Consider the following 13,881-nt stretch of genomic DNA (forward strand, 5'->3'; position numbering starts at 1 on the left):
CTGCTGGGGGCGAAACATCCGGGGGCGAACTGCTGGGGGCGAAACATCCAGGGGCGAACTGCTGGGGGCAAACTGCTGGGGGCGAAACATCCGGGGGCGAAACATCCGGGGGCGAACTGCTGGGGGCGAAACATCCGGGGGCGAACTGCTGGGGGCGAAACATCCGGGGGCGAACTGCTGGGGGCGAAACATCCGGGGGCGAACTGCTGGGGGCGAAATGTGCGGGGGCGAAATGTGCGGGGGCGAAATGTGCGGGGGCGAACTGCTGGGGGCGAAATGTGCGGGGGCGAAACAACCTGGGGGCGAAATGCTGGGGGCGAAATGTTCGGGGGCGAAGTGTACCTGGGGGCGAACTGCTGGGGGCGAACTGCTGGGGGCGAACTGCTGGGGGCGAACTGCTGGGGGCAAAACTTCCAACTCCCCCTCTACACATATGCCACAACACTCTGATGTCTTGTTACTGACAAAGGACTGGGTGACGTGAATAAGACGAGCTATGGCCCGCACGACAGATGCCCATCTTGAGAAGCGCTCAAAGCGGAGAGATCTCAGTTTCAATTTTGGCAACACAGAAGTGTAGTGAGCAGAAATGATTGGTCTGATCTCTTTGTCAGACTGGTTCCACCAGTTCGTAAATGTTGTTGAAGTCCCTTGAACTGGAATCCTCGTACAGGAGCCTTGGAGGTGACACCCGTATGTTGTCATTGATTTTAGACGCAGCTGTGAGTCTCGTCCCTTGGTCAGCTGGATTCATGTCAGTAGGGACGTAGTACCACTGGTCAGGGGTAGAAAAGCTTCTGATACGCTCTACTCTATTGCTGACGTAGACATAAAATTGCTTTGTTTGGTTATAGATGTAGCCAAGTACCACTTTACTGTCTGTATAGAAGGTAAATGAATCAATAGCAATGTCCATTTCGTCCTTTACAGCTTCTGCTAACTCCACTGCCAGAACGGCGGCACAAAGTTCGATTCTTGGAACAGAGTGAGCAGGTTTCGGGGCTAGTTTTGCATTACCGAGGATGAATCCACAATGCACCTTGTTACCTTCTTCCAAAGTCTTCAGATAGGCTACGGCAGCTATAGCCTCTGTTGAAGCGTCGGAGAAAATGGTGGCTGAAAGGGTGCCTGAGGAATGACAACGTGGGACTTGGAAATGCTCTAAGACCTTCAGAGACTTCTTCCACGCCTCTCACCTTTGTTTTTTCTGGGATGGTAGAGGAGTGTCCCAATCCGTACTCTCGGCGGTCAACTGTCTCAACAGTATCTTGCCTTGAATGCTGATGGGTGCAATAAACCCAAGAGGATCATAGATGCTGTTCACAACAGATAGGACTCTTCGATTAGTGAAAGGTTTATCATAAGCTGACACCTGGAAAGTGAATGTGTCCTGCTTAATATCCCAAAGCATACCGAGGCTGCGTTGCCTGGGAGGAACGTCAGAACCCAGAACAAGATCCCTTACACCAGCAGCGTGATCCTCAGATGGAAATACTTTCATTACCTTTTTACTGTTGGAGATGATTTTGTGGAGTCTAAGGTTTGCTACATCATCTACGTAGACATTTCTTTCCACAAATAGACAAGCATCAGACCCATACTCTCTCTCACCTTCCCGTGCTGTCCGTCTTAGTCCATAGATGGCCACTGCAGGCGAGGGGCTGTTCCCGAAGATGTGCACCTTCATCCTGTAGTCTATGACCTTGTTGCGGACGTCGTTGTCTTTGTGCCATAGGAATCTTAGGTAGTTTCTGCTGTGTTCTCTCACGATAAAGCAATGAAACATTTGTTGAATGTAGGCCATTACTGCGACAGGTTCTTGTCTGAAGCAAATCAGTTCTCCTATAAGGCTGTTGTTTAGATTAGGCCCAGTGAGGAGCAGGCTATTTAGGGAGATGCCTTCATACTGAGCACTGGAGTCAAACGCCACTCTAATTTGGTCGGGTTTGTGAGGATGGTAGACACCAAAGGATGGAAGATACCAGCATTCTTCACCTTCTTTTAGCGGGGGTGCGGGTTCCGCGTGACATCTATCGAAGATATTCTGCATGAAGTCGACAAAATGTTTCTCCATCTCAGGCCTTTTCTTTAAGGTGCGTTTTAGGGATGAAAACCTTGCTGTTGCTTGTTGCAGATTATCAGGTAGCCTTGTTCTTGGAGAACGAAAAGGTAAAAGGTGCTACCCAGCTTTTTTAATCGTCTTGGGCGAATTCCTTTTCCATAATCTTTATAAATTCTTTGTCCTCCCTTACAGGTGCTAGCTGGTTGTCTTCTCTTGTAGAGTTGAACACTGTTGACCCGAGGTCATCATTACAGGACAGGAATATGTACGTGTCGTCAGAGGTTTCTTTCTTCCACTTGTTGTCGACTTATCTTCTCTTTCACCCAGTAATGATGTGGGCATGGTTGAAAGTAAGTGCTGCGACCATTTGGTAGGACGTGAGTCTTAAATTAGGAAATCCTCGTGGGTCTCTTCATCTTTTCTATACAGACATTGCCTATGATAACCCAGCCTAGGTCTAAGCATTGAGCAAAAGGAGCATTGTGTGGCCCGTTGATTTGCTGAAGTACCTTGTGTAGTCGCAGAATGTCTCTGCCAAGCACAATCAGTATGTTTGCGCTGTTGTCGAGAGCTTGTATCTTGCCTGCCAAAGTCCTTGGATGAGGGTGATGGAGTGCAGCCTCTGGAGTTGGAATTTCCTCTCTGTTGGACGGTATCTGGTTGCATTCGACCAGAGTGGGTAAGGGTATCTCCACATTGTTCTCAAGAGAAGACACCATGAGTCCATTGGCTCTTCTCCCAGAGACCTCTGTAACACCGCTGCAGTTGCCTAGGGTGTAGGGGTGAGAGTTTCCCTTTAAATCAAACATGTCAAAGAGCTCTGACCTAGCAAGTGACCGGTTGCTCTGATCGTCCAGGATAACATACACCCTTGCAGTTTTCTCTGGTCGACCCTTGGGATACACATTCACCAGGCATATCTTCGCACATGACTTGTCCCAGAGGCCTTCTCCGCAGACTTCTGTGCATGAAGATATTGTGATAGAACTCACTGTTTGAACAGCATTCTCCCCGCCTTGCCTTGTGGAGGGGGAAGGTGTAAGCTGTGCAGTGTTAGATTGGGATGGATGGAGCGCTTGCACATGCTCCTTGCTGTCACACTCAAAACACTTAATAGATGTTTTGCAGTCCTTAGCAAAGTGTTCAGTAGAAGCGCAGCACCTGTAACATATCCCAAAGTTCTTCAGAAGCTCCTTGCGTTCCTGGAATGGTTTGTTTCGGAAGCTGATGCACTTCTTTAAGGGGTGAGGTTTCTTGTGAATGGGACACATACGATTAGGATTCCCAACCTTCTCACCTTTGTCGCTCTTATCTTGTGATACTGAAGGTGTGAGAAGAACATCAGTCTTCTTGACGGATATTGGAGCTCGGCGGTTCCTGTAGTTAAGACATGTACTGTCGTGTTTAGGAGATGAAACAGGGTCGCTGTGTTCTCCATAGGAAAAACTTGGATCGGTCTTATACTCTGCAATATTTTCAATGAACTCGCAGAAGTAGGAAAATGGAGGGAAGGAGACATGGTTTTCCCTTTTGTATTTTGATCCAAGCATGTCCCACTTATTTTGGATGGATATTGGACGGCAGCTTGGACTACCCCATGAGCAGTGTCCAGGTAGCTGAGGCCAGGAAGGTATGGGTCTGCTTTGGCCAGCTGAAGCTCTAACAGGAGGTCGCTGAACTCTTGGAACCTTGTACTGTCCTTGCTAGATACCTTTGAAAAATCCTTGAACAGGACCCTTTCTATGGCCTCGGGACTGCCATAGCTTCTTTCTAGCCTCTTCCATGCAGCGGTGAGACCCGCAAAGGGATTACTGATGTGGACGGATTTAAGTCTCTTGACCCGATCCGTGGATTGTGGTCCAAGCCATCTGATTAGCAGGTCTAGCTCTTCAGTGGCGGTGATGCCGAGGTCACTGATTGTGGTTTTAAAGGTACACTTCCAACCCCTGTAGTTCTCAGGTTTATCGTCAAACCTTGTAAGACCGGTCTTAGAATCGTAGAGTTGGAAGGGACCTCCTGGGCCATCTGGTCCAACCCCCTGCTCAAAGCAGGATTCGCTAAATCATCCCAGTCAGATGTCTGTCCAGCCTCTATATGAAGACTTCCATTGAAGGAGAACTCACCACTTCTCGTGGCAGCCTGTTCCACTCATTGATCACTCTAACTGTCAAAAAGTTTATACTAATATCTAATCTGTGTCTCCTCCCATTCAGTTTCATCCCATTGCTTCTAGTCTTTCCTTGTGCAAATGAGAATAAAGATGATCCTTTAACAATAGGGCGGCACGGTGGCTCAGTGGTTAGCGCTGCAGCCGTGGAGTGCATGCATGCATGGAGTTTGCATGTTCTCGCCGTGTTTGCGTGGGTTTCCTCCGGGTACTCTGGTTTCCTCCCACATTCTAAAGACATACTAATAGGGAATTTAGATTGTGAGCCCCATCAGGGACAGTGATGATAATGTGTGCAAACTGTTAAGCGCTGCGCAATATGTTAGCGCTATATAAAGATTATTATTAATGTGACAGCCCTTTAGATATTTGTAGACAGCTATTAAGTCTCCACTCAGTCTTCTCTTTTGCAAACTAAACATTCCCAAATCCTGCAACCTTTCCTCATAAGACAGGGTTTGCAGACCGGTCACCATTCTGGTCGCTCTTTTCTGAACTTGCTCCAGTTTGTTGAGCTCTTTTTTAAAATGTGGTGCCCAAAACTGGACACAATATTCCAGATGAGGTCTGACCAAAGAGGAGTAGAGGGAAATAATGACTTCACGTGATCTAGACTGCATGCTTCTGTTAATACATCCTAGAATTGCATTTGCCTTTTTTGCTGCTGCCTCACACTGTTGACTCATATTCAGTTTGTGATCTATTAGTATACCCAAGTCTTTTTCACATGTGCTGTTGCTTTTCCCCATTCCTCCCATTCTGTATATGCTTTTTTCATTTTTATTGCCCAGATGTAGTACTTTGCATTTTTCCCTGTTAAAAACCATTCTGTTAGTTGCTGCCAACTGCTCCAGTTTATTTATATCTTTTTGAATTCTCTCTCTCTCTCTTCTCTAGTATTAGCTATCCCTCCTAGCTTTGTGTCATCAGCAAATTTAATCAGTTTACCCTCAATTCCTTCATCTAAATCGTTGATAAAGATGTTGAGCAATACAGGGCCCAGGACAGAGCCCTGTGGTACCCCACTTGTGACATTCTTCCAACTGGATGTGCAGCCATCTACGACCACTCTTAGGGTCCGATCACTAAGCCAGTTATGAATCCACCTAACAGTTGCCTTGTCCATTCCATACTTAGTCATTTTTTCAATAAGGATTGTATGAGAGACTTTGTCAAATGCTTTGCTGAAGTCAAGATATACTAAATCTACAGCATTTCCTTGATCCACCCAATCAGTGATTCCATCATAGAAGAAAATTAAGTTAGTCTGACATGACTTAGTTACAAACCCATGCTGACTCTGTTTAATAACTTCATTCTTATCCAGGTACTGACATACATGTTGTTTAATAATTTGTTCAAAGATCTTTCCTGGTATAGAAGTCAGACTCACCGGCCTATAGTTGCCTGGGTCCACCTTCTTCCCCTTTTTGAAGACAGGAACAACATTTGCTCTTCTCCAGTCTTCTGGGTCTTCTCCTGTTCTCCTAGAATTTTCAAAGATTATGGAGAGGGGTTCAAACATTTCTTCTGCTATCTCCTTCAGTACTCTGGGGTGTAATTCATCTGGACTTGGAGACTTGAATTCATTTAGGTTAGCTAAGTGTTTCCTCACTATATTTCTATTTATAGATATCCTGGATTCTTCTATTCCCTTAATAGGACAGTGAAGAAGAGTTGATGTTACATTTCCTTTCTGAGAGAAAACAGATGCAAAATAGGAATTAAAAAGTTCGGCCATCTCAACATCCTGTTTTACCATTTCATCATTTTCATCCTGTAAAAATCCTATAGCATCTTTGACTTTTCTTTTACTTTTGACATATCCCCAAAATCCTTTATTATTGCTTTTGATGTCTCTTGCAAGCCTCAATTCATTGTAGGCTTTAGAAAATCTGATTTGTGCCCTGCAGGTTCTGCAGACAGCATTATATTCTTCTTTAGATATGCCTCCCTCTTTCCATTTTATAAACATTTCTTTCTTCCTTTTTAGCATGTGCTTAAGTTCTGTGTTCATCCATCCTGGTTTCCTTAAATGCTTCCTATTCTTCCCTCTTTTTGGAATTGTTAACAATTGTGCTTTGAGAATTTCATTTTTCAAGATTTCCCATCCTTCCTGGACATTTTTGTCTTTAAGGATATCCAGCCATTGGATCCCTCCAATTCTCTTTCTGAATCCCTTAAAATCTGCCTTTCTGAAATCTAACCTTGACGTCTGGGTCTTCACAGGTCTTCCTCCTCTAGTTATCCAAAATTCTAAAATAGCATGGTCGCTACCTCCTGGAGTCCCAGCCACTTTTACCTCCTCAACCATTTCCTCCCTGTTTATAAGGATTAGATCCAAGGTAGCAGATCCCCTTGTTTTCTCCCCTACCTTTTGGAAGATAAAGTTGTCAGCAAGAGAGGATAAGAATTTCCTTGACCTGTTAGTTTTGCCTGAGAGAGATTCCCAACAAATGTCTGGATAGTTGAAATCTCCCATGACAACTATGTCATATTTTTTATTCTTAATTAGATCACGCCGAATCATGTACCTTGCAAAGCCAGTCATATCAGCATTCTCCGATTTTGGAAGGACTGATGCTGGCTGGGTAGCATTATTCATACTGTCTGTGCTTTGACCTGGGAATGCAGGTGCATATGGGGCAGCGTAGGCTGTTATGAATGAGTCACCGGAGGAGGAAAAAACAAAAATACAAGCTAAGTCCAGAAAACCGGAGAGGTTGGTAGCTAGCGGATTGCAGACCCCTGATCCTATTCACAACAACTAACAGTAGCCGTGGAGTGTTCCTACGGTGGTCCTAGACAAATCGTCACAGCCGGAGAACTACACTGTGTTCCAAATTATTATGCAAAAAATATTTCCTCATATTTTCTCTAAATTACCTATATGAATTGCAGTCATTGTTATTTTCCAGTCATCTAATATTCTAGTATAATTGCAATGTTTTTGAACAAACTACCTATGAAAACAGTATATTTTTAAAAATAACACTCAAAATGCATGTTCCAAATTATTATGCACAGCAGAGTTTTCAACCTTTTTATTTTTATTTTGAACAAAAAAATGGTCAATTGTGAAAATATAAGCATTATCAGCTTATTACAAAATGAAATCAAACAGTTTTCAAGTCAAAACTTTATTCTAGCTGATGTTACATTTGCACATAGGACCCCTTGTTCGAAAGAAGCTTCTGAACTCTCTCGTCCATTGAATTTGTCAGTTTTTGGATGGTTTGTGCTTCAATTGTTTTGCATGTGGACAGAATACCCTCCCAGAGCTGTTGCTTAGATGTGAACTGCCTCCCGCCGTCATAGACACTCCTTTTGATGATGCTCCAGAGGTTCTCAATGGGGTTGAGGTCAGGGGAAGATGGTGGCCACACCATAAGTTTGTCCTCTTTTATACCCATAGCAGCCAGAGATGCAGATGTGTTATTTGCAACATGAGACGGTGCATTATCATGCATGAAAATGATCTTGCTGCGGAAAGCATGGTTCTTCCTCTTGAACCATGGCAGGAAGTGCTGTTTTAGAAACTAACATAGATTATGGAGTTCATCTTTACCCCTTCAGGGATCCTAAAGGGGCTGACAATCTCTCTCCCCATGATTCCAGCCCAAAACATTACTCCGCCTCCTCCTTGTTGGTGCCTTAGCCGTGTTTTCATGGGGTGTCCATCAACCAGCCATCCTCCACTCCATCCATCCGGACCATCGAGCTTGCACGGCACTCATCGGTGAACAAAACAGTTTGGAAGTCAGTCTTCATGTATCGTTTGGCCCACTGGAGCCGTTTCTGCTTGTGTGCAGTGGATAGAGGTGGTCGACAGGATGGCTTACGCACAGCTGCAAACCTCTGAAGGACCCTGCATCTTGTTGTTCGGGGGACGTTGGAGGCACCAGCAGAAAGACAGGCAGAGTAAACGATAGGGCCCAACTAGCTAGATAGGAAAGGATAGAAAAGATGCTGGCTGCAATCCGCAAAAACCCTACCAAAAATGTCCCAACACGTCTGATAGGAAAAACGGCCCTGAAGTCACTAGGCTTCAAAATTCCTATAGCAGCACTCCGATATATTCTGAAGACAGAGCAAAAGAGAATTAACCGGTTAGGGACAAAAAAATGGAAATTCAGCAAAGCCCCAGCCGGGGCTGGCTGAACACAAAACTAAGCAAATCAGACAAAATCTCATGGAACAATAACAGAGCAAAAACTTAGCTTTAGAAGACAGGAACTGAACTGGAGGCCAGAGCTCAGAGCAGAGAAATCACCAGCAACCCTACAGGGCGTCGGCTGCCTTATATCCACTCAGAGATTCCGGATGTCCAATCGCAATCCACCTGTTCAGGTGACAGGTCTCTCCCATCCAAATCAGTTTCACCACCTCCCTTCACCAGCAGAGGGAGTTCATCGGACATCAAAGGTGAACGAGAAACTGAGCTCATAACAGTAGGCGTTCAGTTCATTAACTGGCTTAATGAGCTTTGTTTCTGCCACACATGGGACTAGAATTGTGTGACTGACCGGAGTGTGGTGACTTGCCTGCATATTGGCCTGCATGTATGTTTCTGTGTATAAGATTTGGTGAGGTGCAGGTTTCTGGTACATTTCGGTGCACAGAGGAGGATCAGGATGCAAGGTTGGCAGCGTATTGTACTGACCTTGAGTGCAGGATGCGGGTAAACACTCTGTGTTCTGTTGTCTCAGGGGAGAATCTGTGTGGTCAGGAAGGATTGCAGGAGCAGGGGTAGTGCTGTATTGGCTTTGTAGATAGTCTCTAGTATGCTTAAGAGGGTCTTCAGTATCAAAATCACTTAAACTGATGCTGTCTCTTTGGCTCCCACTGATGGCTTGTTCCAGGACCGTTAACCTTGCCATGGCTATGGCATGTTCGCGTTCCTTCTCTAGGGCCTCTATTTTCATCTCAGTTTCCTTTTGAGCGAAAGCAACTTGTATTTTAGTGGCCTCGGCTTCTGCACGTGCTTTTACGAGCTGTTCGCTGAGGGTCGAGGATTTTGAAGAGCGTGACTTAGATGATCGCTATGACTGTCTGGCTGAGCCAGAAATACTAGATGACATCTCGTCTATTAGCGCGATTCTTGCCTCTGTCTTGGATTTTATATCGCGCACCAAGCTTTCTCTCTCAGAGTTAAGTTGTTGGAAAGCTTGCAGCTCTTTGCAGGGAACTGATGGGTTAAGTTTCTGTAACACTCAGATATACTGAACTGCTCTTTCTGCATACTGTTGATAATCTGAACGCAGTTGTGCAAGGGTTCCCTCTGGTGGTCATTCAAGAGAAGCAGGCTGAGACAGGCTGTCTATGCGACTGAGCAGTTTTTGCCATAGCTCTGCTATAGCAAGGAGAAGATCATGTTTACTGGATTCTAGATTCTCCCTTACTTTCCATGTGGGCTTTGTGGGATGTCTAACCTTCTCACTAGATGGTGGATCAAGTTCTATGCACTCTTCCTCTAACAATGGGTCTGGCAGAGACCGTGTAGTCATTCCTTCAGCCATCCTGATACACAGGGTGAAGGGGAGCTGTATAGTCTCTTATAGGCTGAGAGCGGGTGCTCTGCAGGAAGTTCTGAAGCTTTATAGGAGCTGGGAAGGCTTTACCGATGAATCTGGTAAGTCTTTTTTACTATTCTGTCCCCGGGGCCTGTGGCTGCAAATATGGCTCTGTGAGATGCTGGATCTCTTCACCTTACTTACAATTAGCGACGGTCGCAGATAGCTTAACTCAGCTGCCTGCATACGTTATGAAGAATCCAGAAGAGACTTTGATTTCTTTAATAAGAATTCTTGTTGAATGCATACAAACAGCAGCAGGTAAAAAAGACTTTCTTCAGATAGGCTGAAAACACATGTGCCTCTAATGAAGCTAAGATGGAGAATAAGACACAGGGAAGAAGGAAGTGACATCACACCCAGAAGAGGGAGACAGAAGGGACAAACTTCATGGAAAGGGAGGATTTCAGCTATGCAAAACACAGGAACAAATAGCAACAATAAAACAATATGAGAGACTGCAATACAGCATGTAAGATGTACAGGACAGTCTGTAAAATGTCTCATTCATGGGTGTGAGGTAGAGCTGTCATTCAAGGTTGGGGGACACTCGCTTGGCAGCAAATAAATCACATCCGGTACGGGTTTTCCATAAAACCATATCAGTCCGTGAGGTTTATTCACCATCATAAACTACAGCAGCAATATACAACAGAGTAGCATCCATTATATAGCTTCACATTACAGCATAGCGTCCATTAAACAGGCTATTTAGCCCCAGGGTTACCTCACCCACGTCAGGGTTCCCATATGGCTGTTTCTCCAGGCTGCAGACATCCATTCACTCCTCAGGGATTCTCAGACGCTGGCCGCCATTACACACACAGCCGCTCCACAGGCTGTTAGCCAGGAGATCCTTCTCCTCACAGGACCTTCCAAACTGGACCGATCGGGTCCCAGCAATCACACCTTGTGACCTACCTTGGCCACCATATATGGTCCGTAGCCACGCCCACTGGGTCACATGGCTATGACCTCATCACAGGTCCTTCACACAATTACAAAGCCTTTTACTATAGGCGTTTTAAGACACACCCCTGGGTGGATTTGTAGGTAACCAGACCCGCCCAACTCTCTAGTTACCTGAAGACTTCTCCCTTACACTTAGAAACAACACCTCAGCAATGATATTGCTGATCACACATACACAAGTCTCCATCTCAAAGCCACCCACTTTGAGATACATAACTATCCATCAGGATTCTGCCACTCATCCGTTCTCTTGGGACATCCACACAGCGCCCCCTAGTGGACACAGTGGTCATTATACCACATACCCTGCCCCTGTGTTCAAACTTGTGGGGTTGAACACACAATCTTACACCAGGATCTCGAGACCGGGCACTCATTACACCTTGCCCATAGGTCGAGAGAACCGTATCCCTCTGTTATCCGGCCTCATTTCTACGTTAGGCCTCCCCCGCCCCCAGCGGTCATAATATCGGTCATTGTCTTTGACCCTCCAGTTGCAGTCTGTCTGCGTCATCAGACACTGTTTAGTCACCACCCTCCTAGAGTGCGCTTCATCACCTGACCATTCTTCCACTGACCGGCTCTCCCGGTTGGCACGGTCATCAGTCTTAATCGGTCCTACTGTCTAGCCTGAGTCTGACCCATTCAGTGTCTCACAGGAACTGCGGTCTCTCAGCCTCGCAAGGCCCGTCGAACTGCCACTTGCTGACATTCTTCGGCCACCTGCCATGTCACTACTTGGAGGAACCCTTCTGGTCCTTCTGGTCCTCTTGGGTTGGAGGCGGCCGCCACCTGGTATTCCGTACTTCTTTATTAATTTGCTGACGGTCCAGCTTCAACTGCTCAATTTCTTGCAGGTACCCCACTCGATACTCCACGAGCATCCAAAAGTCTCTTAGGCTCTCCATGGAGCCAACCACGATGATGGGAATTCTACCCACTTCACTGGATACCGGGTCTTCATTATCAGGAGGGATCCTCACCCTCACAACACCAGAGATATTCACGAGGTCTTGCATCACCTTCCCGGATCTTCCAATGATTCTCCCAATCAGAGCTTTGGGTACCGGAACCACATCTTTCCGCAAACCCCGCCGATCTATAGCCTCCCTGGCTAACTCCAGGCGTCGAGCAGCCTTCACATTACTCCGCCTGACCAGCTGTTTGGCGTGGAGACATTGTAGATGCATCCCTTTCAGGACATCTACCCGGTTTGCTGTATCTTCTCTGGCGGATATTATTACTAACTGACGAGTCTCAGGTGCCCAGTGCACCTCATACGCCTTGACTGCCTCTTTGAAAGCCTCATGTACACCTTCCTCCGCACAGGCATCTTGCATGTCTTCTGGAACGTCAATCACAGTCTTGAAGGACGTGGTCTTGCTCTCTTCCAGGCCAGGAGGCTCTGGCCTTACCACGGACACTTCCCTCACTACAGTTGACCCGACCGGGTGACTGTCTTCTTCACTTCTTAACTCATCAACTTCACACGGTTGGATCACTTCATGACCCTTGGCCACTATGGCTACTGGCAGTTCTGTCTTATTATCACTCACACTCACCCGCGGTAAGTCTTCATCCAATTTCTCACGCAGAAGACTGTTAACTACTCCTTTGATTTCCTCCATCTCTTCCTTGAGGTTCTTGTTCACACTTTGCCAGGTGGACAGGTGACATCTGAGCTCCAAGATCTCTTTCTTGAGCTCCTCGACCCTGTGCTCAGCCGTTTGTGTCAGGACTCTTTCTCGTTTGACACATTCATCCACCTCCTCTCTGAGGGCCTTATTCAATCCTTGCCACGTTACCATGTGGCCTTTGAGCTCAGAGACTTCTTTCTCTAGCCCTTCTATTCTGTGCTCCCTTTCTTTCTCAGAGCCACAGTCACCCCCAGAGATTAAGTCATCCCTCCAGTTACTCACTAACCGTGTGACTACTTCCGCCGTCTTATCCACCAGGTCAGCGTCAGTTTTGTCACGAGTTTCAGTCAGCACAGCACTAGATTCTGTCCTAGTGGTGGCTACTGGCAACAACACGTCACAGTCACACCACATCGTACGGTGAACCCCCAAGACACTCTATCTGTGTGTCAGCTCTGCTCTTTTTGTTTACCACACCATTCTCATTCACACTGTGGTACCCTTCAGGTGACGTCAGGTCAGTAAATTCATCTGACGTAATTCTTTCTCTGGTCGCCCCTACGTCTGACCTCTCCACGTCAGGAGCCGTCACCGTCTTCGTATGAGTTAGCCCAACAGTAGGAACGTCTCCACCCTCGTGGCATATATCATCAAACCTGACAAAGTCCCGGCCCCACTCCAAGGCATACACTAAGTCTGATGGTATACTGCCCCCTTGGCACTCACTGCCTCCAAGCCCCTCGAACATTATTCTGTCTACCGCATAGTTCACTGTGACCCCATGTGCACAGCGAACCTGGACCATTTTCTCGGTCAGACAGAAAGTGAGAGGAGTTCCTACCAGAGTCACCTGACTCTTTGAGTCCAACTGTCCCGACATCCCTTCCCGGTGTAGCATCACGGCACACACTTGTGGCCAGTCATCACTCGGAAAGAATATCCCACATTCTGGAAATGACATACATGAACACTGCAGTTTCCCAGACATACCCACTGAGCCAACCAGGGCTGCCACTTCTTCAAACTTGGCCCCTTTCTGGACCACCACCCCAATTTGGGTTACCTCCTCCTTCTGAGACTCCACCCCTTTTTGGGTTACCACCCCAATTTGGGTCTCCACCCCCTTTTGGGACTCCACCCCCTTTTGGGATCTCCCCATGTCTGTTATACCGGTCTTCTCAGACCACAGTTCACACCACACAGTTTATGTCTTTTACGATACCACACAAGTCTTTGTTGGCACAACCACAGCTCCTGCTGTCACCGATCACCGGCACCACCGTCTGCTGTTCACACACAGCGGCTGGTGTCACTGCAGCTCCTGCTGCGCCATCTTCGTGGACCCGCCGATCCACCGGAAGCCGCTTGTCACCTTCTTGACTCCCACTGAGCCACCCAGGCTGAGTCGAGAAAAAAGAAGATAAAAAACACACCACAAAAAAAACTCACGTGTCCTGACTGTGTGCTCTT

The sequence above is a fragment of the Dendrobates tinctorius genome, unplaced genomic scaffold (genome assembly GCF_039654945.1).
Source record: "Dendrobates tinctorius isolate UK_male_01 unplaced genomic scaffold, ASM3965494v1 ptg000085l, whole genome shotgun sequence".
Lineage (NCBI taxonomy): Eukaryota > Metazoa > Chordata > Amphibia > Anura > Dendrobatidae > Dendrobates > Dendrobates tinctorius.